This window comes from Hyla sarda, chromosome 2 (genome assembly GCF_029499605.1).
Source record: "Hyla sarda isolate aHylSar1 chromosome 2, aHylSar1.hap1, whole genome shotgun sequence".
NCBI lineage: Eukaryota > Metazoa > Chordata > Amphibia > Anura > Hylidae > Hyla > Hyla sarda.
Window position 1 is genome coordinate 1,297,471 of NC_079190.1, and position 23,350 is coordinate 1,320,820.

At 49.5% G+C, this 23,350-nt stretch overlaps 2 protein-coding genes across 10 annotated transcripts in view; one reads left to right on the forward strand and one right to left on the reverse strand.

Annotated features, from left to right (window-relative positions):
* Nucleotides 1-2,992, reverse strand: part of NUP98 (nucleoporin 98 and 96 precursor) — a 64,554-nt gene extending 61,562 nt beyond the window's left edge. For 2 of the 7 annotated variants that reach the window (XM_056560983.1, XM_056560990.1), the window contains exon 1: nt 2,747-2,885. The gene's annotated coding sequence lies outside the window, so the exon portion shown is untranslated. Of the gene's footprint in view, nt 1-2,604; nt 2,721-2,746 lie in introns of those variants that run through there. The other 5 variants (XM_056560989.1, XM_056560985.1, XM_056560988.1 and 2 more) reach the window with 5 other exon arrangements.
* Nucleotides 2,993-3,017: 25 nt separating this feature from the next.
* Nucleotides 3,018-23,350, forward strand: part of LOC130358154 (zinc finger protein 260-like) — an 80,192-nt gene continuing 59,859 nt past the window's right edge. The window contains exon 1 of one of the 3 annotated variants that reach the window (XM_056560995.1): nt 3,018-3,089. The gene's annotated coding sequence lies outside the window, so the exon portion shown is untranslated. The other 2 variants (XM_056560994.1, XM_056560996.1) reach the window with 2 other exon arrangements.

Consider the following 23,350-nt stretch of genomic DNA (forward strand, 5'->3'; position numbering starts at 1 on the left):
TTGGGAGTTGTAGTTCTGTAACAGCTGGAATGTAAGTTTTTTACTTCTAGACACTGATCAGTGCTATACTATAGGAGCCTGAAGAACATCACTGATCAGTGTTATTGGTGCTCCATTACCACAGGCTGCTGAGGCCGGCATTATTGGAGCGCTGATCACACAGGACAGACGAAGGTAGGGAACCTCCGCCCATCCTCTCAGCTGATCAGGACCCTGCAGAGATAACACAGATTGTTTTCGGCATTTTTTTTGGGCAGCCCGGAACGGAAACAATAAGAAAAGTGAGCACTGGACATGTCCTTTAAGTCACATCCTCCAAGCGCTCGGCACTGCTGGGAGGAGCGACAGTGGGCCTGTAACGGAGGGGCAAAATCGCACCGCACGAGACCTGGGTAAGAGGGGGCAGGGGGGGGGCCTGTACTGCACGAGATGGGGGGGGGGGGGGGGAGGTGCCGGTGTGAAGCTCACGCACACCCCAATTTTAGGCCACGACAACTGAAATTATTGGCACAAAATCTCTTTAGCCAAAAAGGCCATGAGGGCCATAATTTTCGGCGGCCGAAATTTCATGTACATTTGTGTAAATGTCCAAACTGGCCATGCAGAGATGTAGTTTTGCAAAAGCTGGAGGCACTGGTTAGGAAACACTGCGTAGATGATGTAATATCCTGCACTATAGAACAACATGGTTACCAGCACCAATCCCAGTGCAGCGTGACCCTGCCATCCTGTGTAAACGCTCAGTCACCAGCTATGCCGCCCATACACATGCACGTTCAGATAGACAGAGCGTACATGTGTGTAATACTGAGAGGAGAGAGAACGGGGCCCTAAATCTGTACTCCATGTATTCTCTATGGGGAGACACCTGCTGGAAATGAGTACCCCACCATCAGTGACGGATGTGGACACGGACACGTACTCAAGAGATTCTGCAGCAGCTGGGACACTACTATGCCTTGGCGCTGTAATGGCACATGACCTGTACACCCCCCCGTGAACAGTCGCCACGGGATACAGCCTCCCCTCTCCCTGTGAACAGTCGCCACTTGAGACAGCCCCCCCTCTCCCTGTGAACAGTCGCCACTTGAGACTGCCCCCCCCCCGTGAACAGTCGCCACGGGAGACAGCCCCCCCGTGAACAGTCCCCAACGCGGGAGACAGCCCCCCCGTGAACAGTCGCCACGGGAGACAGACCACCCCCTCTCCCCGTGAACAGTCGCCACGGGAGACAGCACCCCCCCCCCGTGAACAGTCGCCACGCGGGAGAGAGCACCCCCCACCCCGTGAACAGTCGCCACGCGGGAGACAGCACCCCCCCCCCCCCCCCCGTGAACAGTCGCCACGCGGGAGACAGCACACACCCCCCCCCCCCCGTGAACAGTCGCCACGCGGGAGACAGCTCCACCCCCCCCCCCCGTGAACAGTCGCCATGGGAGACAGACCCCCCCGTGAACAGTCGCCATGGGAGACAGCAGCAGCACCCTCCCCCCCCCCCCCCGTGAACAGTCGCCATGGGAGACAGCAGCACCCCCCCCTCCCCGTGAACAGTCGCCACGGGAGACAGCCTCCCCCCCGTGAACAGTCGCCACGCGGGAGACAGCACCCCCCCCCCCCGTGAACAGTCGCCACGGGAGACAGACCCCCCCCCCCCCCCCCGTGAACAGTCGCCACGGGAGACAGACCCCCCCCCCCGTGAACAGTCGCCACGCGGGAGACAGCACAGCCCCCCCCCCCCCCCCCGTGAACAGTCGCCACGCGGGAGACAGCACAGCCCCCCCCCCCCCCCCGTGAACAGTCGCCACGCGGGAGACAGCACAGCCCCCCCCCCCCCGTGAACAGTCGCCACGCGGGAGACAGCACAGCCCCCCCCCCCCCCCCCCGTGAACAGTCGCCACGGGAGACAGACAACCCCCCCCCCCCCCCCGTGAACAGTCGCCACGGGAGACAGACCCCCCCCCCCCCGTGAACAGTCGCCACGCGGGAGACAGCACAGCCCCCCCCCCCCCCCCCGTGAACAGTCGCCACGCGGGAGACAGCACAGCCCCCCCCCCCCCCGTGAACAGTCGCCACGCGGGAGACAGCACAGCCCCCCCCCCCCCCGTGAACAGTCGCCACGCGGGAGACAGCACAGCCCCCCCCCCCCCCCGTGAACAGTGGCCATGGGAGACAGACCCCCCGTGAACAGTCACCATGGGAGACAGCAGCACCCCCCCCCTCCCCGTGAACAGTCGCCATGGGAGACAGCACCATCCCACCCCCCCCCCCGTGAACAGTCGCCATGGGAGACAGCCCCCCTCCCCCGTGAACAGTGGCCTTGGGAGACAGCACCCCCCCCCCCCCTTCAACAGTCGCCATGGGAGACAGCCCCCCTCCCCCGTGAACAGTGGCCTTGGGAGACAGCACCCCCCCCCCCCTTCAACAGTCGCCATGGGAGACAGCCCCCCCCCCTTCAACAGTCGCCATGGGAGACAGACCCCCTCCCCCTATGAACAGTCGCCATGGGAGACAGACCCCCTCCCCCTATGAACAGTCGCCATGGGAGACAGACCCCCTCCCCCTATGAACAGTCGCCATGGGAGAGAACGGTTGACAACTCCGTACTGGGGCCCTCAGCGCTGCCTCCGCTCCGCACACACATACTAACTGCCGTGTGATTGGAGGATCAGAGGCGGCTCCTCACCGCACACCCAGCCGCCTCGAGCCTCCACCGTACAGCGCCCCCCGCCGGAGCCCGCACACTTACCGGTCCCCTCAGTACACGCAGGCCGCAGGCGGGAGAGACGAATGCGTCATCAATCAATATGGCGCTGATGACAACGGAGTGACGTCAACACGTACAAAGCGCATCCTTACACTCGAGTACTGGATTGGTTCACGCGGGCTGTCACTCAGCGGATGGGCGTGGCCGCAAACTCTGATGTGACGTTTTCCTCTGTGGGCGGGGCCTGTGCTTCACTCTCTTATATCATTGGTTCCCGCCACTCGGTTGTGTTATGAATAGTTTGTGAGGCGGCTGTCAATCATCCTGTCAGAGGCGCGGTCGCCTAGCAACGGCAATCATTGCCTCAGGAGTGAGCGAGGCGCGGGTGTGTGACTTATCAGTATGCTGTGAGCTGTCACTCACATGACGTATGTGCAGGGGAAACACACACAACATGAACCGCGTGTGTGAGGAAGAACTGTGTGACCATGAACCGCGTGTGAGGAAGAACTGTGTGACCATGAACCGCGTGTGAGGAAGAACTGTGTGACCATGAACCGCGTGTGAGGAAGAACCGCGTGTGTGAGGAAGAACTGTGTGAACATGAACCGTGTGTGAGGAAGAACCGTGTGTGAGGAAGAACCGTGTGTGTGAACATGAACCGCGTGTGAGGAAGAACCGTGTGTGTGTGTGAGGAAGAACTGTGTGAACATGAACCGCGTGTAAGGAAGAACTGTGTGTGAGGAAGAACCGTGTGTGTGAACATGAACCGCGTGTGAGGAAGAACCATGTGTGTGTGAGGAAGAACCGTGTGTGAGGAAGAACCGTGTGTGTGAACATGAACCGCGTGTGAGGAAGAACCGTGTGTGTGTGAGGAAGAACTGTGTGAACATGAACCGCGTGTAAGGAAGAACTGTGTGTGTGTGAACATGAACCGCGTGTGAGGAAGAACTGTGTGACCATGAACCGCGTGTGAGGAAGAACCGTGTGTGTGGGGAAGAACTGTGTGAACATGAACCGTGTGTGAGGAAGAACCGTGTGTGTGAGGAAGAACTGTGTGTGTGACCATGAACCGCGTGTGAGGAAGAACCGTGTGTGTGAACATGAACCGCATGTGAGGAAGAACCGTGTGTGTGAGGAAGAACCGTGTGAACATGAACCACATGTGAGGAAGAACCGCGAGTGTGAGGAAGAACTGTGTGTGAGGAAGAACCGTGTGTGTGAACATGAACCGCGTGTGAGGAAGAACCGCGTGTGTGAGGAAGAACTGTGTGAACATGAACCGCGTGTAAGGAAGAACTGTGTGTGTGTGAACATGAACCGCGTGTGAGGAAGAACTGTGTGAACATGAACCGCATGTGAGGAAGAAACGCGTGTGTGAGGAAGAACTGTGTGAACATGAACCGCGTGTAAGGAAGAACCGTGTGAACATGAACCGCGTGTGAGGAAGAACCGTGTGTGTGGGGAAGAACTGTGTGAACATGAACCGCGTGTGAGGAAGAACTGTGTGTGAGGAAGAACCGTGTGAACATGAACCGCGTGTGAGGAAGAGCCGTGTGTGTGAGGAAGAACTGTGTGTGAGGAAGAACCGTGTGAACATGAACCGCGTGTGAGGAAGAACCGCGAGTGTGAGGAAGAACCGTGTGTGTGAACATGAACCGCGTGTGAGGAAGAACCGTGAGTGTGAGGAAGAACCGTGTGTGTGACCATGAACCGCGTGTGAGGAAGAACCGCGTGTGTGAGGAAGAACTGTGTGAACATGAACCGCGTGTAAGGAAGAACCGTGTGTGTGAACATGAACCGCGTGTGAGGAAGAACCGTGTGTGTGAGGAAGAACTGTGTGAACATGAACCGCTTGTGAGGAAGAACTGTGTGTGAGGAAGAACTGTGTGAACATGAACCGCGTGTAAGGAAGAACCGTGTGTGAGGAAGAACTGTGTGTGTGTGAACATGAACCGCGTGTGAGGAAGAACTGTGTGACCATGAACCGCGTGTAAGGAAGAACCGTGTGTGAAGAAGAACTGTGTGACCATGAACCGCGTGTAAGGAAGAACCGTGTGTGAGGAAGAACCGTGTGTGTGAACATGAACCGCGTGTGAGGAAGAACCGTGTGTGAACATGAACCGCGTGTGAGGAAGAACTGTGTGTGAACATGAACGCGTGTGAGGAAGAACTGTGTGTGAACATGAACGCGTGTGAGGAAGAACTGTGCGTGTGAACATGAACGCATGTGAGGAAGAACTGTGTGTGAACATGAACCGCGTGTGAGGAAGAACTGTGTGAACATGAACCGCGTGTGAGGAAGAACCGTGTGTGTGTGAACATGAACCGCGTGTGAGGAAGAACCGTGTGTGTGTGAACATGAACCGCGTGTGAGGAAGAACTGTGTGTGAACATGAACCGCGTGTGAGGAAGAACTGTGTATGAACATGAACCGCGTGTGAGGAAGAACCGTGTGTGAACATGAGCCATGTGTGAGGAAGAACTGTGTGTGTGAACATGAACCGCGTGTGAGGAAGAACTGTGTGAACATGAACCGCGTGTGAGGAAGAACTGTGTGTGTGTGAACATGAACCGTGTGTGTGAACATGAACCGCGTGTGAGGAAGAACCGTGTGAACATGGACCGCGTGTGAGGAAGAACCGTGTGTGTGAGGAAGAACCGTGTGTGTGAACATGAACTGCATGTGAGGAAGAACCGCGTGTGTGAACATGAACCGAGTGTGAACATGAGCCATGTGTTAGGAAGAACCGTGTGTAAAAGAAGGACCGTGTGTGAGGAAGAACCGTGTGTGTGAACATGAACTGCGTGTGAGGAAGAACCATGTGTGTGTGAGGAAGAACTGTGTGTGTGACCATGAACCGCGTGTGAGGAAGAACTGTGTGAACATGAACCGCGTGTAAGGAAGAACTGTGTGTGTGTGAACATGAACCGCGTGTGAGGAAGAACTGTGTGTGAGGAAGAACTGTGTGACCATGAACCGTGTGTGTGGGGAAGAACTGTGTGAACATGAACCGCGTGTGAGGAAGAACCGCGAGTGTGAGGAAGAACTGTGTGTGAGGAAGAACCGTGTGTGTGACCATGAACCGCGTGTGAGGAAGAACCGCGTGTGTGAGGAAGAACTGTGTGAACATGAACCGCGTGTAAGGAAGAACCGTGTGTGTGAACATGAACCGCGTGTGGGGAAGAACCGTGTGTGTGAGGAAGAACTGTGTGAACATGAACCGCTTGTGAGGAAGAACTGTGTGTGAGGAAGAACTGTGTGAACATGAACCGCGTGTGAGGAAGAACTGTGTGTGTGTGTGTGTGAACATGAACCGCGTGTGAGGAAGAACTGTGTGAGGAAGAACTGTGTGACCATGAACCGCGTGTAAGGAAGAACCGTGTGTGAGGAAGAACTGTGTGACCATGAACTGCATGTAAGGAAGAACCGTGTGTGAGGAAGAACTGTGTGACCATGAACCGCGTGTAAGGAAGAACCGTGTGTGAGGAAGAACCGTGTGTGTGAACATGAACCGCGTGTGAGGAAGAACCGTGTGTGAACATGAACCGCGTGTGAGGAAGAACTGTGTGTGAACATGAACGCGTGTGAGGAAGAACTGTGTGTGAACATGAACGCGTGTGAGGAAGAACTGTGTGTGTGAACATGAACGCGTGTGAGGAAGAACTGTGTGTGAACATGAACCGCGTGTGAGGAAGAACTGTGTGTGTGTGAACATGAACCGTGTGTGTGAACATGAACCGCGTGTGAGGAAGAACCGTGTGAACATGGACCGCGTGTGAGGAAGAACTGTGTGTGTGAGGAAGAACCGTGTGTGTGAGGAAGAACCGCATGTGAGGAAGAACCGTGTGTGTGAACATGAACCGAGTGTGAACATGAGCCATGTGTTAGGAAGAACCGTGTGTAAAAGAAGGACCGTGTGTGAACATGAACCGCGTGTGAGGAAGAACTGTGTGTGAACATGAACGCGTGTGAGGAAGAACTGTGTGTGAACATGAACGCGTGTGAGGAAGAACTGTGTGTGTGAACATGAACGCGTGTGAGGAAGAACTGTGTGTGAACATGAACCGCGTGTGAGGAAGAACTGTGTGTGTGTGAACATGAACCGTGTGTGTGAACATGAACCGCGTGTGAGGAAGAACCGTGTGAACATGGACCGCGTGTGAGGAAGAACTGTGTGTGTGAGGAAGAACCGTGTGTGTGAGGAAGAACCGCATGTGAGGAAGAACCGTGTGTGTGAACATGAACCGAGTGTGAACATGAGCCATGTGTTAGGAAGAACCGTGTGTAAAAGAAGGACCGTGTGTGAACATGAACCGCGTGTGAGGAAGAACTGTGTGTGAACATGGACCGTGTGTGAATATGAACCGCGTGTGAGGAAGAACTGTGTGTGAACATGGACCGCGTGTGAATATGAACCGCGTGTGAACATGAGCCGCGTGTAAGGAAGAACCGCGTGTGAACATGAGCCGCGTGTAAGGAAGAACCGCGTGTGAACATGAACAGTGTGTGAGGAAGAACCGTGTGTGAACATGAGCCGCGTGTAAGGAAGAACCGCGTGTGAGGAAGAACCGCATGTGAACATGAGCCATGTGTGAGGAAGAACCGTGTGTGAACATGAGCCGCGTGTAAGGAAGAACCGCGTGTGAGGAAGAACCGTGTGTGAGGAAGAACTGTGTGTGTATATGAACATGAGCCGCGTGTGAACATGAACAGTGTGTGAGGAAGAACCGTGTATGAACATGAGCCGCGTGTAAGGAAGAACCGCATGTGAACATGAGCCATGTGTGAGGAAGAACCATGTGTGAACATGAGCCGCGTGTAAGGAAGAACCGCGTGTGAGGAAGAACCGTGTGTGAGGAAGAACCGTGTATGAACATGAGCCGCGTGTAAGGAAGAACCGCATGTGAACATGAGCCATGTGTGAGGAAGAACCATGTGTGAACATGAGCCGCGTGTAAGGAAGAACCGTGTGTGAGGAAGAACCGCGTGTGAGGAAGAACTATGTGTGTATATGAACATGTGTGAACATAAACTGCATGAACCATAACCGCGTGACCCTGTTTGGCCATAGAAATCAATAGGGTCCGCTGCTCCCATTAGGCCAGGGGTTCTCAACCAGGGGTATACCAAGGGTTATGCGGGGGGTACGGCAATTCGCTGACAAATACCGGCCATGTATTGGCCAGTATTTGTGCTGCGGCCGAGGCCACATTACCTGAGCTGCAGTGGCTGCCGGGCCTGACATGTGACGCCCCTGACGTTGCGCGGAGGTGCCAGCACAGCGCAAAAGGACATCACCCGTCAGTGCGGCCCTCCGACTCCTGACGAACGGGATAGACACAGGCCTGGTAAACATGTTAAACTAAGTGTAACACCGCAGTATGGGAGGGCGTTATTGTATTTATCTCATATATTGGCCCAGGGGGATCGGAGGGGGGAATAATGACACAAGGGGATTAAGAGGGGGGGGCATACTGGCAAAAGGGGATCAGAGGTAGGGGGGAATAATGGCATTAGAAAAGTAAGCACACGCATTATGAAATTAAGTACTTATATGACTTATTTTGTCCGCGGGTAGCTCTAGCGCATAAGTTCCACGCGAAGGGTAACCGCAGACATACTTTCACCCTTTGGGAGTACAGTCGTGAAAAAGGTTGAGAACCACTGCATTAGGGGACTATGACACTACGTTCCTGCCCTTTTTCTTAGGCCCCTTTCACACTATAAAGTTGCTCTGTTTAAAGATCCATTATAAACTTCTGTTAGAAAAGCCTTAATAACGGATGTTAAATGGTCATTACAAAATCCCATTAACCCCTTAAGGACGCAGAACGTAAATGTACGTCCTAGTGAGGTGGTACTTAACTCACCAGGACGTACATTTACGTCATGTGCATAACCGCGGGCATCGGAGCGATGCCCGTGTCATGCGCGGCTGATCCCGGCTGCTCATCGCAGCCAGGGACCCGCCGGCAATGGCCGACGCCCGCGATCTCGCGGGCGTCCGCCATTAACCCCCTCAGGTGCCGGGATCAATACAGATCCCGGCATCTGCGGCAGTGCGCGATTTGAATGAATGATCGGATCGCCCGCAGCGCTGCTGCGGGGATCCGATCATTCATAACACCGGACGGAGGTCCCCTCTCCTTCCTCCGTGCGGCTCCCGGCGTCTCCTGCTCTGGTCTGAGATCGAGCAGACCAGAGCAGAAGATGACCGATAACACTGATCTGTTCTTTGTCCTATACATAGAACAGATCAGTATTAGCAATCATGGTATTGCTATGAATAGTTCCCTATGGGGACTATTCAAGTGTAAAAAAAAATGTAAAAGTAAAAAAAAAGTGAAAAATCCCCTCCCCCAATAAAAAAGTAAAACGTCCGTTTTTTCCTATTTTACCCCCAAAAAGCGTAAAAATTTTTTTTTATAGACATATTTGGTATCGCCGCGTGCGTAAATGTCCGAACTATTAAAATAAAATGTTAATGATCCCGTACGGTGAACGGCGTGAACGAAAAAAAAAAAAAGTCCAAAATTCCTACTTTTTTAATACATTTTATTAAAAAAAAATTATAAAAAATGTATTAAAAGTTTTTTATATGCAAATGAAATGTGGAATCAAAAAAAAGTACAGATCATGGCGCAAAAAATGACCCCCCATACCGCCGCTTATACGGAAAAATAAAAAAGTTAGAGGTCATCAAAATAAAGGGATTATAAACGTACTAATTTGGTTAAAAAGTTTGTGATTTTTTTTAAGCGCAACAATAATATAAAAGTATGTAATAATGGGTATCATTTTAATCGTATTGACCCTCAGAATACAGAACACACGTCATTTTTACCGTAAATTGTACGGCGTGAAAACGAAACCTTCCAAAATTAGCAAAATTGCGTTTTTCATTTTCATTTCCCCACAAAAATAGTGTTTTTTGGTTGCGCCATACATTTTATGATATAATGAGTGATGTCATTACAAAGGACAACTGGTCGCGCAAAAAACAAGCTCTCATACTAGTCTGTGGATGAAAATATAAAAGAGTTATGATTTTTAGAAGGCGAGGAGGAAAAAATGAAAACGTAAAAATTAAATTGTCTGAGTCCTTAACCCCTTAAGGACCAGGCCATTTTATACCTTAAGGACCGGAGCGTTTTTTGCAATTCTGACCACTGTCACTTTAAACATTAATAACTCTGATGCTTTTAGTTATCATTCTGATTCCGAGATTGTTTTTTCGTGACATATTCTACTTTAACTTAGTGGTAAAATTTTATGGTAACTTGCATCCTTTCTTGGTGAAAAATCCCAAAATTTGATGAAAAAAATGAAAATTTTGCATTTTTCTAACTTTGAAGCTCTCTGCTTGTAAGGAAAATGGATATTCAAAATATATTTTTTTTGGGTTCACATATACAATATGTCTACTTTATGTTTGCATCATAAAATTTATGAGTTTTTACTTTTGGAAGACACCATAGGGCTTCAAAGTTCAGTAGCAATTTTGAAATTTTTCACAAAATTTTCAAACTCACTATTTTTCATGGACCAGTTCAGGTTTGAAGTGGATTTGAAGGGTCTTCATATTAGAAATACCCCATAAAAGACCCCATTATAAAAACTACACCCCCTAAAGTATTCAAAAAAACATTCAGTAAGTGTATTAACCCTTTAGGTGTTTCACAGGAATAGCAGCAAAGTGAAGGAGAAAATTCAAAATCTTCATTTTTTACACTCGCATGTTCTTGTAGACCCAATTTTTGAATTTTTGCAAGGGATAAAAAGGAGAAAATTTTTACTTGTATTTGAAACCCAATTTCTCTCAAGTAAGCACATACCTCATATGTCTATGTTAATTGTTCGGTGGGCACAGTAGAGGGCTCAGAAGGGAAGGAGCGACAAATGGTTTTTGGGGGGCATGCCGCATTTAGGAAGCCCCTATGGTGCCAGGACAGCAAAAAAAAACACATGGCATACCATTTTGGAAACTAGACCCCTCAGGGAACGTAACAAGGGGTAAAGTGAACCTTAATACCCTACAGGTGATTCACGACTTTTGCATATGTAAAAAAAATATATATTTTTTTTACCTAAAATGCTTGGTTTCCCAAAAATTTTACATTTTTAAAAAGGGTAATAGCAGAAAATACCCCCCAAAATTTGAAGCCCAATTTCTCCCGATACAGAAAACACCTCGCATGGGGGTGAAAAGTGATCTGCTGGCGCACTACAGGTCTCAGAAGAGAAGGAGTCACATTTGGCTTTTTGAAAGCAAATTTTGCTCTGGGGGCATGCCGCATTTAGGAAGCCCCTATGGTGCCAGAACAGCAAAAAAAAACACATGGCATACCATTTTGGAAACTAGACCCCTCGGGGAACGTAACAAGGGGTAACGTGAACCTTAATGCCCTACAGGTGTTTCACGACTTTTGCATATGTAAAAAAAAATATTTTTTTTTACCTAAAATGCTTGTTTTCCCAAAATGTTTACATTTTTAAAAAGGGTAATAGCGGAAAATACCCCCCAAAATTTGAAGCCCAATTTCTCCCGATTCAGAAAACACCCCATATGGGGGTGAAAAGTGCTCTGTTGGCGCACTACAGGTCTCAGAAGAGAAGGAGTAACATTTGGCTTTTTGAAAGCAAATTTTGCTCTGGGGGCATGCCGCATTTAGGAAGCCCCTATGGTGCCAGAACAGCAAAAAAAAAACACATGGCATACCATTTTGGAAACTAGACCCCTCGGGGAACGTAACAAGGGGTAATGTGAACCTTAATACCCTACAGGTGTTTCACGACTTTTGCATATGTAAAAAAATATATATTTTTTTTACCTAAAATGCTTGGTTTCCCAAAATTTTTACAATTTTAAAAAGGGTAATAGCAGAAAATACCCCCCAAAATTTGAAGCCCAATTTCTCCCGATTCAGAAAACACCCCATATGGGTGTGAAAAGTGCTCTGCTGGCGCACTACAGGTCTCAGAAGAGAAGGAGTCACATTTGGCTTTTTGAAAGCGAATTTTACTCTGGGGGCATGCCGCATTTAGGAAGCCCCTATGGTGCCAGGACAGCAAAAAAAAAAACACATGGCATACCATTTTGGAAACTAGACCCCTCGGGGAACGTAACAAGGGGTAATTTGAACCTTAATACCCTACAGGTGTTTCACGACTTTTGCATATGTAAAAAAATATATATTTTTTTTACCTAAAATGCTTGTTTTCCCAAAAATTTTACATTTTTTAAAAGGGTAATAGCAGAAAATACCCCCCAAAATTTGAAGCCCAATTTCTCCCGAGTACGGCGATACCCCATATGTAGCCCTAAACTGTTGCCTTGAAATACGACAGGGCTCCAAAGTGAGAGCGCCATGCGCATTTGAGGCCTAAATTAGGGACTTGCATAGGGGTGGACATAGGGGTATTCTACGCCAGTGATTCCCAAACAGGGTGCCTCCAGCTGTTGTAAAACTCCCAGCATGCCTGGACAGTCAACGGCTATCTGGCAATACTGGGAGTAGTTGTTTTGCAACAGCTGGAGGCTCCGTTTTGGAAACAGTGGCGTACCAGACGTTTTTAATTTTTATTGGGGAGGGGGGCTGTGTAGGGGTATGTGTATATGTAGTGTTTTTTACTTTTTATTTTATTTTTTGTGTTAGTGTAGTGTAGTGTTTTTAGGGTACAGTCGCACGGGCGGGGGTTCACAGTAGTTTCTCGCTGGCAGTTTGAGCTACGGCAGAAAATTTGACGCAGCTCAAACTTGCAGCCGGATACTTACTGTAATCCTCCGCCCATGTGAGTGTACCCTGTACGTTCACATTGGGGGGAATCAGTGCAAAACTACAACTCCCAGCATGTACGGTCTATCAGTGCATGCTGGGAGTTGTAGTTTTGCAACCGCTGGAGGCTCCGTTTTGGAAACAGTGGCGTACCAGACGTTTTTCATTTTTATTGGGGAGGGGAGGGGGGTTGTATAGGGGTATGTGTATATGTAGTGTTTTTTACTTTTTATTTTATTGTGTGTTAGTGTAGTGTAGTGTTTTTAGGGTACAGTCACACGGGCGGGGGGGTTCACAGTAGTTTCTCGCTGGCAGTTTGAGCTGCGGCAGAAATTTTGCCGCACCTCAAACTTGCAGCCGGATACTTACTGTAATCCTCCGCCCATGTGAGTGTACCCTGTACGTTCACATTGGGGGGGGGAACATCCAGCTGTTGCAAAACTACAACTCCCAGCATGTACGGTCTATCAGTGCATGCTGGGAGTTGTAGTTTTGCAACAGCTGGAGGCACACTGGTTGTGAAACACAGAGTTTGGTAACAAACTCAGTGTTTTGCAACCAGTGTGCCTTCAGCTGTTGCAAAAGCTACAACCCCCAGCATGTACGGACAGCGGAAGGGCATGCTGGGTGTTGTAGTTATGCAACAGCTGGAGGCATACTACTTTGGCTGGGGATGCTGGGGATTGTAGTTATGCAACAGCTGGAGACACACTGGTTTGCTACTTAACTCAGTGTGCCTTCAGCTGTTGCAAAACTACAACTCTCAGCAGTCACCGACAGCCAACGGGCATGCTGGGAGTTGTAGTTATGCAACCACCAGATGCACCACTACAACTCCCAGCATGCACTTTAGCTGATTGTGCAAGCTGGGAGTTGTAGTTACACAACAGCTGAAGGTACACTTTTCCATAGAAAGAATGTGCCTCCAGCTGTTGCAAAACTACAAGTCCCAGCATGCCCATAAGGGCATGCTGGGAGTTGTGGTGGTCTGCCTCCTGCTGTTGCATAACTACAGCTCCCAGCATGCCCTTTTTGCATGCTGGGAGCTGTTGCTAAGCAACAGCAGGAGGCTGTCACTCACCTCCAACGATCCTCGCTGCACCAGGTCAGTCCCTCGTCGTCTCCGCCGCCGCTGCTCCTGGGGCCCCGATCCCAACAGGGGCGCCGGGGATCGGGGTCCCCAGCACCCGGGGTGCACGTCCCGCACCCGCTCACGTCCTCCGGAAGAGGGGCGGAGCGGGTTGCGGGAGTGACACCCGCAGCAGGCGCCCTGATTGGTCGGCCGGTAATCCGGCCGACAAATCAGGGCGATCGTGAGGTGGCACCAGTGCCACCTCACCCCTGCTGGCTCTGGCTGTTCGGGGCCGTCGGAGACGGCCCTGAACAGCCTGTAATTCCGGGTCACCGGGTCACTGGAGACCCGATTGACCCGGAATCCGCCGCAGATCGCTGGACTGAATTGTCCAGCGATCTGCGGCCATCGCCGACATGGGGGGTCATAATGACCCCCCTGGGCGATATGCCCCGATGCCTGCTGAACGATTTCAGCAGGCATCGGGGACCGGCTCCGCTCCAGATGGTTGCGGGGGGCCAGTAAAACACATGACGTTCTCATACGTCATGTGTCCTTAAGGACTCGGAAATGGAGACGTATGAGAACGTCATGTGTCCTTAAGGGGTTAAGGCCAAAATGGGCTGAGTCCTTAAGGGGTTAAAGTCTATGGGATTTTTTGATTATCTGTTATGACCCATTATAGCCCGTTATGAATAACGGACGTTATTTGTGACTGAAGAAAAAACGGCACAAGAAGCAGGTAAATTAACGGCTGTTATTTATAACATTGAAGTCTATGGCTGACGGATGAGCCTTCATGTCATCTGTCTGCACCTGGTTTATAATATCCGTTATTACTTATGAGCTCAGAAGAGGTGACATCAGCGACTCCTGCAGTGCTGAGGGATTACTACTACTCCCATCATGGAACAGACTTGTTTCCATGATGGGAGTAGTAATTCCCCGGCTGCGGGAGTCTGCAGACAGTTGGGGAGGCTACATTAGTGTTTGTACTACTACCCCCATCATGGAACAGACTATGTTCCATGATGGGGGTTGTACCGGGGCTGAGGGATTGATCGCACCGGGCCTCTAGATGCGACTAGAAGTTATTAAACGGGAGCAGGTGGCATGCTCCACTCCTACTATGTATTTTTACTTTCATTTTTAAATTCCCCGCCGGGAGCCCTGAATGGCCGGTACAGAATGAGCCATTCAGGGCTCCCGGCTGGGTTTTTAAACTTCAGTGTTCCATATACATTTTACTCCCCCATGTGTATATGTATGATTCCCCCCCCTCCCAGCTGCCCAGTCATCTTCTAGCGCTGTCACAGCGCAAAGCAGGGACATGCCATTCCATCTGACAGAGGAGCAGCGGAGAATGGAGGGACCTGTCCCCCCCTGTACGCTGTTATAGCGCTCCATTCTCCACCGGTACCTGACCTGTACCCCCAATGCGCTGCCTCATTCATATATACCCCACCGCGCCCAATATGTAACTGACAGAAATTAGCAGTGGGGAATAGACTGACATATCCCCGTTGTGCGCTCTGATTGTGCTTGGAGCAGGGCAGCAGCGGGAACATGTTGGGAACCGGCGGCGGCGGTGAATGAATGAAGCAGCGCACAGGGGGAACAGGTCCCTCCATTCCCGGCTGCTCATCTTTGTCATGTCGGCGATCGCGGCAAATCGCAAGTGAATTCACACTTGCGATTTGCGCAATTCCGGGTCTATAGTGACCCGGAATGTAAGGGGGATCGCAGGTGTCCATGACACCCACAATCCCCCTGAAGGCATAGGAGTGAGGTGGCAGGGGTGCCACCCCTCCGTTCTCTGCTATTGGTGGTCTAGACGCGACCACTAATAGCAGATCGGGGGCGGGGAGGTTAACTTTCGATTTCCCCGTCCTGCCCTCCCACAATAGGCGGGGCAGGACGGGGAAACAACGGGGACCGGCGCCGAAGATCCACTTACCGATCCGGGTGGGCGACGGAGATCGGCGGGCGGCAATGACGTGCGGCTGGATCCGCCGGAAGCTGGTGAGTTGCCTAGCAACATCTGGAGGGTACAGTTTGAGACTATTATACAGTGGTCTCTAACTGTAGCCCTCCAGATGTTGCAAAACTACAACTCCCAGCATGCCCAGACAGCTGTTTGGGCATGCTGGAATATGTAGTTTTGCAACAGCTGGAGGGCTCCAGTTTGGGACCACTATATAGTGGTCCCTAAACTGTAGCCCTCTAGATCTTGCAAAACTACAACTCCTAGCATGCCCAAACAACTGTTTGCTGTCAGGGCATGCTGGGAATGGTAGTTTTGCAACAGCTGGAGGACCACAGTTTGGAGATCACTTTGCAGTGTTCTCTAAAACTGTAGCCGTCCAGATGTTGCAAAACTGCAAATCCCAGCATGTCCAAACAGCAATCAGCTGTCTCGGCATGCTGGGAGTTGTAGTTGCGTACCTCCAGCCATTGCATAACTACATCTCCCAGCATGCCCTTCGGCGATCAGTACATGCTGGGAGTTGTAGTTTTGCAACAGCTGGAGGCAGACTGGTTGGAAAATACTGAGTTAGGTTACAGAACCTAACTGAAGGTTTTCCAACCAGTGTGTCTCCAGCTGTTGCAAAAGTACAACTCCCAGCATGCAAGGTCTGTCAGTACATGCTGGGAGTTGTAGTTTTGAAACAGCTGGAGGTTTGCCCCCCATGTGAACGTACAGGGTACATTCACACGGGCAGGTTTACAGTAAGTCTCCTGCTTCAAGTTTGGGCTGCGGCAAATTTTTCGCCGCAGCTCAAACTCCTAGCGGGAAACTCACCGTAACCCGCCAGTGTGAATGTACCCTAAAAACACTACACTACACTAACACATAATAAAGAGTAAAACACTACATATACACCCCCCTTACACTGTTCCCGCCCGCCCCCCCCCAATAAAAATGTAAAAACTTATTGTACGGCAGTGTTTCCAAAACGGCGCCTCCAGCTGTTGCAAAACAACAACTCCCAGCATTTCCAGACAGCCACTGACTGTCCAGGCATGCTGGGAATTTAGCAACAGCTGGAGGCACCCTGTTTGGGAATCACTGGTGTAGAATACCCCTATGTCCACCCTATGCAATCCCTAATTTAGTCCTCAAATGCGCATGGCACTCTCTCACTTCAGAGCCCTGTCGTGTATTTCAAGGAAACAGTTTAGGGCCACATATGGGGTATCTCCGTACTCGGGAGAAATTGCACTACAAATTTTGGGGGCTTTTTCTCCTTTTACCCCTTATGAAAAGGAAAAGTTGAGGCTACACCAGCTTGTTAGTGTAAAAAAGTAAAACATTTTACACTAACATGCTGGTGTTGCCCTATACTTTTTATTTTCACAAGCGTTAAAAGGAAAAAAAGACCCCCAAAATTTGTAACGCAATTTCTCCTGTGTACAGAAATACCCCAGATGTGGGCGTAAAATGCTCTGCGGACGCACAACAAGGCTCAGGAGTGAGAGCGCACCATGTAGATTTGAGGCCAAAAAATGACGCAAAAAAATAAATACCCACATGTGATCCCATTTTGGAAACTACACCCCTCACGTAATGTAATAAGGGGTTCAGTGAGCATTTACGCCCCACAGGTATCTGACAGATTTTTGGAACAGTGCTGTGTGAAAATGAAAAATTTAATTTTTCATTTGCACAGCCCACTGTTCCAAAGATCTGTCAAACGCCAGTGGGGTGTAAATACTCACTGCACCCCTTATTAAATTCTGTGAGGGGTGTAATTTCCAAAATAGGTTCACATGCGGGGGAGTCCACTGTTCTGGCACCTTGGGGGGCTTTGTAAACGCACATGGCCCCTGACTTCCATTCCCAACAATTTTTTTCCAAAAGCTCAATGGCGCTTCTTCTCTTCTGAGCATTGTAGTGCGCCAGCAGAGCACTTGACGTCCACACATGAGGTATTTCCATACACAGAAGAGAAAAACCCTTGCAAAAATTTGAAATTTGGGGGGAAGCACACATTTTAGTGATTTTTTTTTTTTTTTTTTACATATGCAAAAGTCGTGAAACCCCTGTGGGGTTTTAAGGCTCACTTTATTCCTTGTTACGTTCCTCAAGGGGCTAGTTTCCAAAATGGTATGCCATGTGTTTTTTTTTTGCTATTCTGACACCATAGGGGCTTCCTAAATGTGACATGCCCCCCGACCAAAATTTTCTCTCAAAAAGCCAAATATGACTCCTTCTCTTCTGAGCATTGTAGTTCGCCCGTAGTGCACTTCAGGTCAACTTATGGGGTACCTTCATACTCAGAATAGATGGGGTTACAAATTTTGGGGGGTATTTTCTGCTATTAACCCTTGCAAAAATGGGAAATTTGGGGGGGAAGCACACATTTTAGTGAATTTTTTTTTTTTTTTTTTACATATGCAAAAGTCGTGAAACCCCTGTGGGGTATTAAGGCTCACTTTATTCCTTGTTACGTTCCTCAAGGGGTCTAGTTTCCAAAATGGTATGGCATGTGTTTTTTTTTTGCTGTTCTGGCACCATAGGGGCTTCCTAAATGCAACATGCCCCCCAAAAAACATTTCAGAAAAACGTACTCTCCAAAATCTCCTTTTCGCTTCTGAGCCCTCTACTGCGCCCGCCGAACACTTTACATGGACATTTGAGGTATGTGCTTACTCGAGAGAAATTGGGCTACAAACATAAGTATACATTTTCTCCTTTTACCCCTTGTAAAAATACAAAAATTGGGTCTACAAGAACATGCGAGTGTAAAAAATGAATTTTCTCCTTCACTTTGCTGCTATTCCTGTGAAACACCTAAAGGGTTAAAACGCTGACTGAATGTCATTTTGAATACTTTGGGGGGTGCAGTTTTTATAATGGGGTCATTTGGGGGGAATTTCTAAAGATGAAGACCCTTCAAATCCCCTTCAAACCTGAACTGGTCCCTGAAAAATAGTGAGTTTGAAAATTTTGTGAAAAATTTGAAAATTGCTGCTGAACTTTGAAGCCTCTGGTGTCTTCCAAAAGTAAAAACTTTTGTGAACTTTTGTCAATTTTATGATGCAAACATAAAGTAGACATATTGTATATGTGAATCAAAAATTTTCTTATTTGGAATATCCATTTTCAATACAAGCAGAGAGCTTCAAAGTTCGAAAAATGCTAAATTTTGTAATTTTTCATCAAATTTTGGGATTTTTCACCAAGAAAGGATGCAAGTTACCACAAAATGTTACCACTATGTTAAAGTAGAATATGTCACAAAAAAACTGTCTCGAAATCAGAATGATAACTAAAAGCATCCCAGAGTTATTAATGTTTAAAGTGACAGTGGTCAGATGTGCAAAAAACACTCTGGTCCTAAGGTGTAAAATGGCCTGGTCCTTAAGGGGTTAAAGGGGTACTCCGCTACCCACAAAGTGTTCTGAACACTTGGAGCAGTCGGCGGGGTAGTGACGTGAAGCTACGCCCCCTCAATGCAAGTCTATGGGAGGGGGCGTGGCCACACCCCCTCCCATAAACTTTTATTGAGGGGGCGCAGGGTCACATCCCAAGGGTGTGGCTGTGACATCACGATCCTGCCGCCCGCTTCCAGTGCTGTAAATGAATGCAAGCAAAAGTGTCTATAGTCCAGCTCACTCCCTCAGCCCATCGCGCCAGAATCGGCGTGGGCAGCACCGACTGTAAACAACGAACAAAGGCAAGGTGTCCAGCGCGAATGTCAGAAAGCAGGATGTTTATTCCAATAAAAGCTACAAAGACCAGGAGAACATGACAGTGTGACGCGTTTCGGTCCTTAGTCATACATCCTTTTCAGGGTTTTACATGTCACCCCCGCGTCACCAAAGAGGAGGAGGGCCCAATTCTGCCGCGGCCGGATTATTGGTCGTTGTCTGGTGGGCCACCTATATAAGGTCTGTACTCGCTGTATGTTTGTGTATGACTAAGGTCCAGTCTTAGGACCGAAACGCGTCACGCTGTCATGTTCTCCTGGTCTCTGTAGCTTTTATTGGAATAAACATCCTGCTTTCTGACATTCGCGCTGGACACCTTGCCTTTGTTCGTTGTAAATTAATGCGGAGTGCTGCACAGAGATCGCGGGGTCCCAGCGGCAGGACCCCCGCGAACAGACATCATATGCTCTATCCTTTGTCAGGGGGCGGAGTACCACTTTAAAGGAGTTTGTACACCCTTCCCCAAATCCTTCAACCCCTTCTCTATCTATCCATGGAAGGGTCTATAACATTATTAAAATTCCCACAAAGATATAGCGGTACATTTTCTTTACCATTTAAAAGTGTATTCCAGTTAAAAAAAAAAATTTCATATCAACTGTCTCCAGAAAGTTAAACAGATTTGTAAATTACTTCTATTAAAAAATCTTAATCCTTCTAGTACTTATCGGTTGGTGGAGTTGAGTTGTTCTTTTCTGTTTGACCACATTGCTCTCTGCTGACACCTCTGTCTGTCTCAGGAACTGTCCAGAGTAGGAGCAAATCCCGATAGCAAACCTCTCCTGCTCAGGAGAGTTCCTCACATGGACAGAGGTGTCAGCAGAGAGCACTGTGGTCAGACAGAAAAAGAACTTCCTCTGTAGTATACAGCAGCTGATAAGTACTGGAAGGATTAAGATTTTTATATGGAAGTAATTTACAAATCTGTTTAACTTTCTGGCACCAGTTAATTAGAAAAAAAAAATTCCATTGGAGTACCCCTTTAGTTAACCTGTTAAAGGAGTACTCCGGTGCACACTTTTTTCATGTTATCCCGTCCGGGCTGCAAAATAAAAGAAAACGCACTTTATCTTACCTGCCAACGAGCCCCCGGAGCTCCGGTACAGGTGTTCGGTCCCCGGGCTGTATTCTTCTTACTTCCGGTTAGCCCGACACGTCACACGGAGCTTCAGCCTATCACTGGCCGCAGCGATGTCCCGCCTCAGCCAGTGATAGGCTGAAGCTCCGTGTGACGTGCCGGGCTAACCGGAAGTAAGAAGAATACAGCTCGGGGACCGAACACCTGTACCAGAGCTCCGGGGGCTCGTTGGCAGGTAAGATAAAGTGCGTTTTCTTTTATTTTGCAGCCCGGACGGGATAACATGAAAAAAGTGTGCACCGGAGTACTCCTTTAAGGACCCAGGGCGTACAGGTACGTCCTGACACCCTGGTACTTAAGGACCCAGGACGTACCTGTACGCCCGTGGGAATTTCGGACCCCGCTTTGCAGGGACCGGACCGGGGTGACTGCTGATATCGATCAGCAGGCACCCCACGCAAATGCCCAGGGGGGTCATCAGACAATGTCCCCCATGTCAGCGATCGCCACAAATCGCCGATTAATTCACACAGGCGATTTCCGGCAATTCCGGGTCATACGGGTCTCCGGTGACCCGGAAAATAAGGGGGATAGGGGTTGTCCAAGACACCCACGATCCCCCTGAGGGGGGATAGGAGTGAGGTGGCAGGGGTGCCACCCCTCCTAGCCCTGTTATTGGTCGTCTAGAAGCGACGACCAATAGCAGATCAGGGGGCGGGGGGTTAACTTTCGGATTCACCGTTCTGCCCGCCCACAATAGGGGGACAGAACGGGGAAACCGACAGGGACCAGAGCTGGAGGTCCACTTACCCATCGGCGGCGGTGATCGGCAGGCGGCTCCCTGGATCCTACAGAAGCCGGTGAGTTGCCTAGCAACATCTGGAGGACTACAGTTTGAGACCACTATATAGTGGTCTCTAAACTGTAGCCCTCCAGATGTTGCAAAACTACAACTCCCAGCATGCATGCTCAGACAGCTGTTTGCTGTGTGGGCATGCTGGGAGTTGCAGTTTTGCAACAGCTGGATTGCTACTGTTTGGAGATCACTGTGCAGTGGTCTCTAAACTGTGGCCCTCCAGATGTTGCAAACTGCAAATCCCAGCATGCCCAAACAGCTGTCTTGTTGCATAACTACTGTATACTCGCCCGTGTGAATGTACCCTTTACATTCACATGGGGGGGCAAACATCCAGCTGTTTCAAAACTACAACTCCCAGCATGCACTGACAGACCGTGCATGCTGGGAGTTGTACTTTTGCAACAGCTGGAGGCACACTGGTTGGAAAATACTGAGTTAGGTAACAGAACCTAACTGAAGGTTTTCCAACCAGTGTGCCTCCAACTGTTGCAAAAGTACAACTCCCAGCATGCACGGTCTGTCAGTGCATGCTGGGAGTTGTAGTTTTGAAACAGCTGGATGTTTGCCCCCCCCATGTGAATGTAAAGGGTACATTCACATGGGCGAGTATACAGTGAGTTTCCTGCTTGAAGTTTGAGCTGCAGCAAATGTTTTGCCGCAGCGCAAACTCCTAGCGGGAAACTCACTGTAAACCTCCGCAAGTGCGAATGTACCCTAAAAACACTACACTACACTAACACATAATAAAGGGTAAAACACTATATATACACCCCCTTACACTTTCCCCCCAATAAAAATGGTCCAGGCATGATGGGAGTTTAGCATCAGCTGGAGGCACCCTGTTTGGGAATCACTGGCGTAGAATACCCCTATGTCCACCCCTATGCAATCCCTGGAAACTACACCCCCCACGAAATGTAACAAGGGGTATAGTGAGCCTTAACACCCCACAGGTGTTTGACAAATTTTCGTTAAAGTTGGATGGGAAAATGAAAAAAAAAATTTTTTCACTAAAATGCTGGTGTTACCCAAAATTTTTCATTTTCACAAGGGAAAATAGGAAAAAAGCCCCCCAAAATTTGTAACCCCATTTCTTCTGAGAAAGAACATACCCCATATGTGGATGTAAAGTGCTCTGCTGGCGAACTACAATGCTCAGAAGAGAAGGAGCACCATTGGGATTTTGAAGAAAAAAATTTGTCCCCAATTTAAGGCCACGTGTGTTTACAAAGCCCCCATAGTGCCAGAACAATGGACCCCCCACCCCCCACATGTTACCCCATTTTGGAAACTACACCCCTCACAGAATGTAATATGGGGTATAGTGAGCATTTACGCCCCACAGGTGTCTGGCAGATTTTTGGAACAGTGGTCCATGAAAATGAAAACTGTAATTTACATATCGTCCACCATGACAGCCCACATGAGAGATGGTCCCATAGGACCTAATAGGAAAAGGAAACAGAAAAGGTTAAAAGCCCCTCCCCCTGCACCTTCCCCAGTTTTTTCCTGTTCCTATTAGGTCCAGGACAGAGCCAGAGTCTCTTGGGGCTCCGTATTTTTTGGTTAAACTTTTTTATTTTATTTTTTTTTCCCTGGGCTAGGGGACCGGTACTATTGCTGCTTCCCTCCCCTAGGAAAGCCCTATTGTCGCAGGGGTCCTCTTTCCCCTGCCTCCGGGAGTACAGGTTACGGAGCTCCTGAGGTTTTTTTTGTACCTGAACAGGAGGGAAGGCCTCCTTTCTTTCGGGCGGCCTTCCCTCGTCTGGTCCCGGGATCCCTGTGCCACGCGTGCAGGCTTCCCACTTCTCCGGATCCGCATGGCGCTGGAGGTTACCAGAGCTCTGTATGTGCGGCGGGCGTGCTGTAGCAGAGTTCCGGTGGCACTTCCTGGCCGGCTGCGTCCTTGTGCAGCAGCTTGCGTATTCCCCCGGGAACCAGGCAAGAAACTTTGGTTCCGGGCAGTGCGGAGAGGCGGCAGGCCGGGAGTGACGTCACGGGGCGCCAAAATTCAAACTACAGAGCATAAAGGTAGGGAACCAGCGTCTCCTCAGTGTCTGTGCTGTGTTTCTATTCTAACCATGGACTCTCAGGCTTCCTCCAGAGCTGATTCTGCTGAGCAGCCTGTTCCTTTGGTCTCTG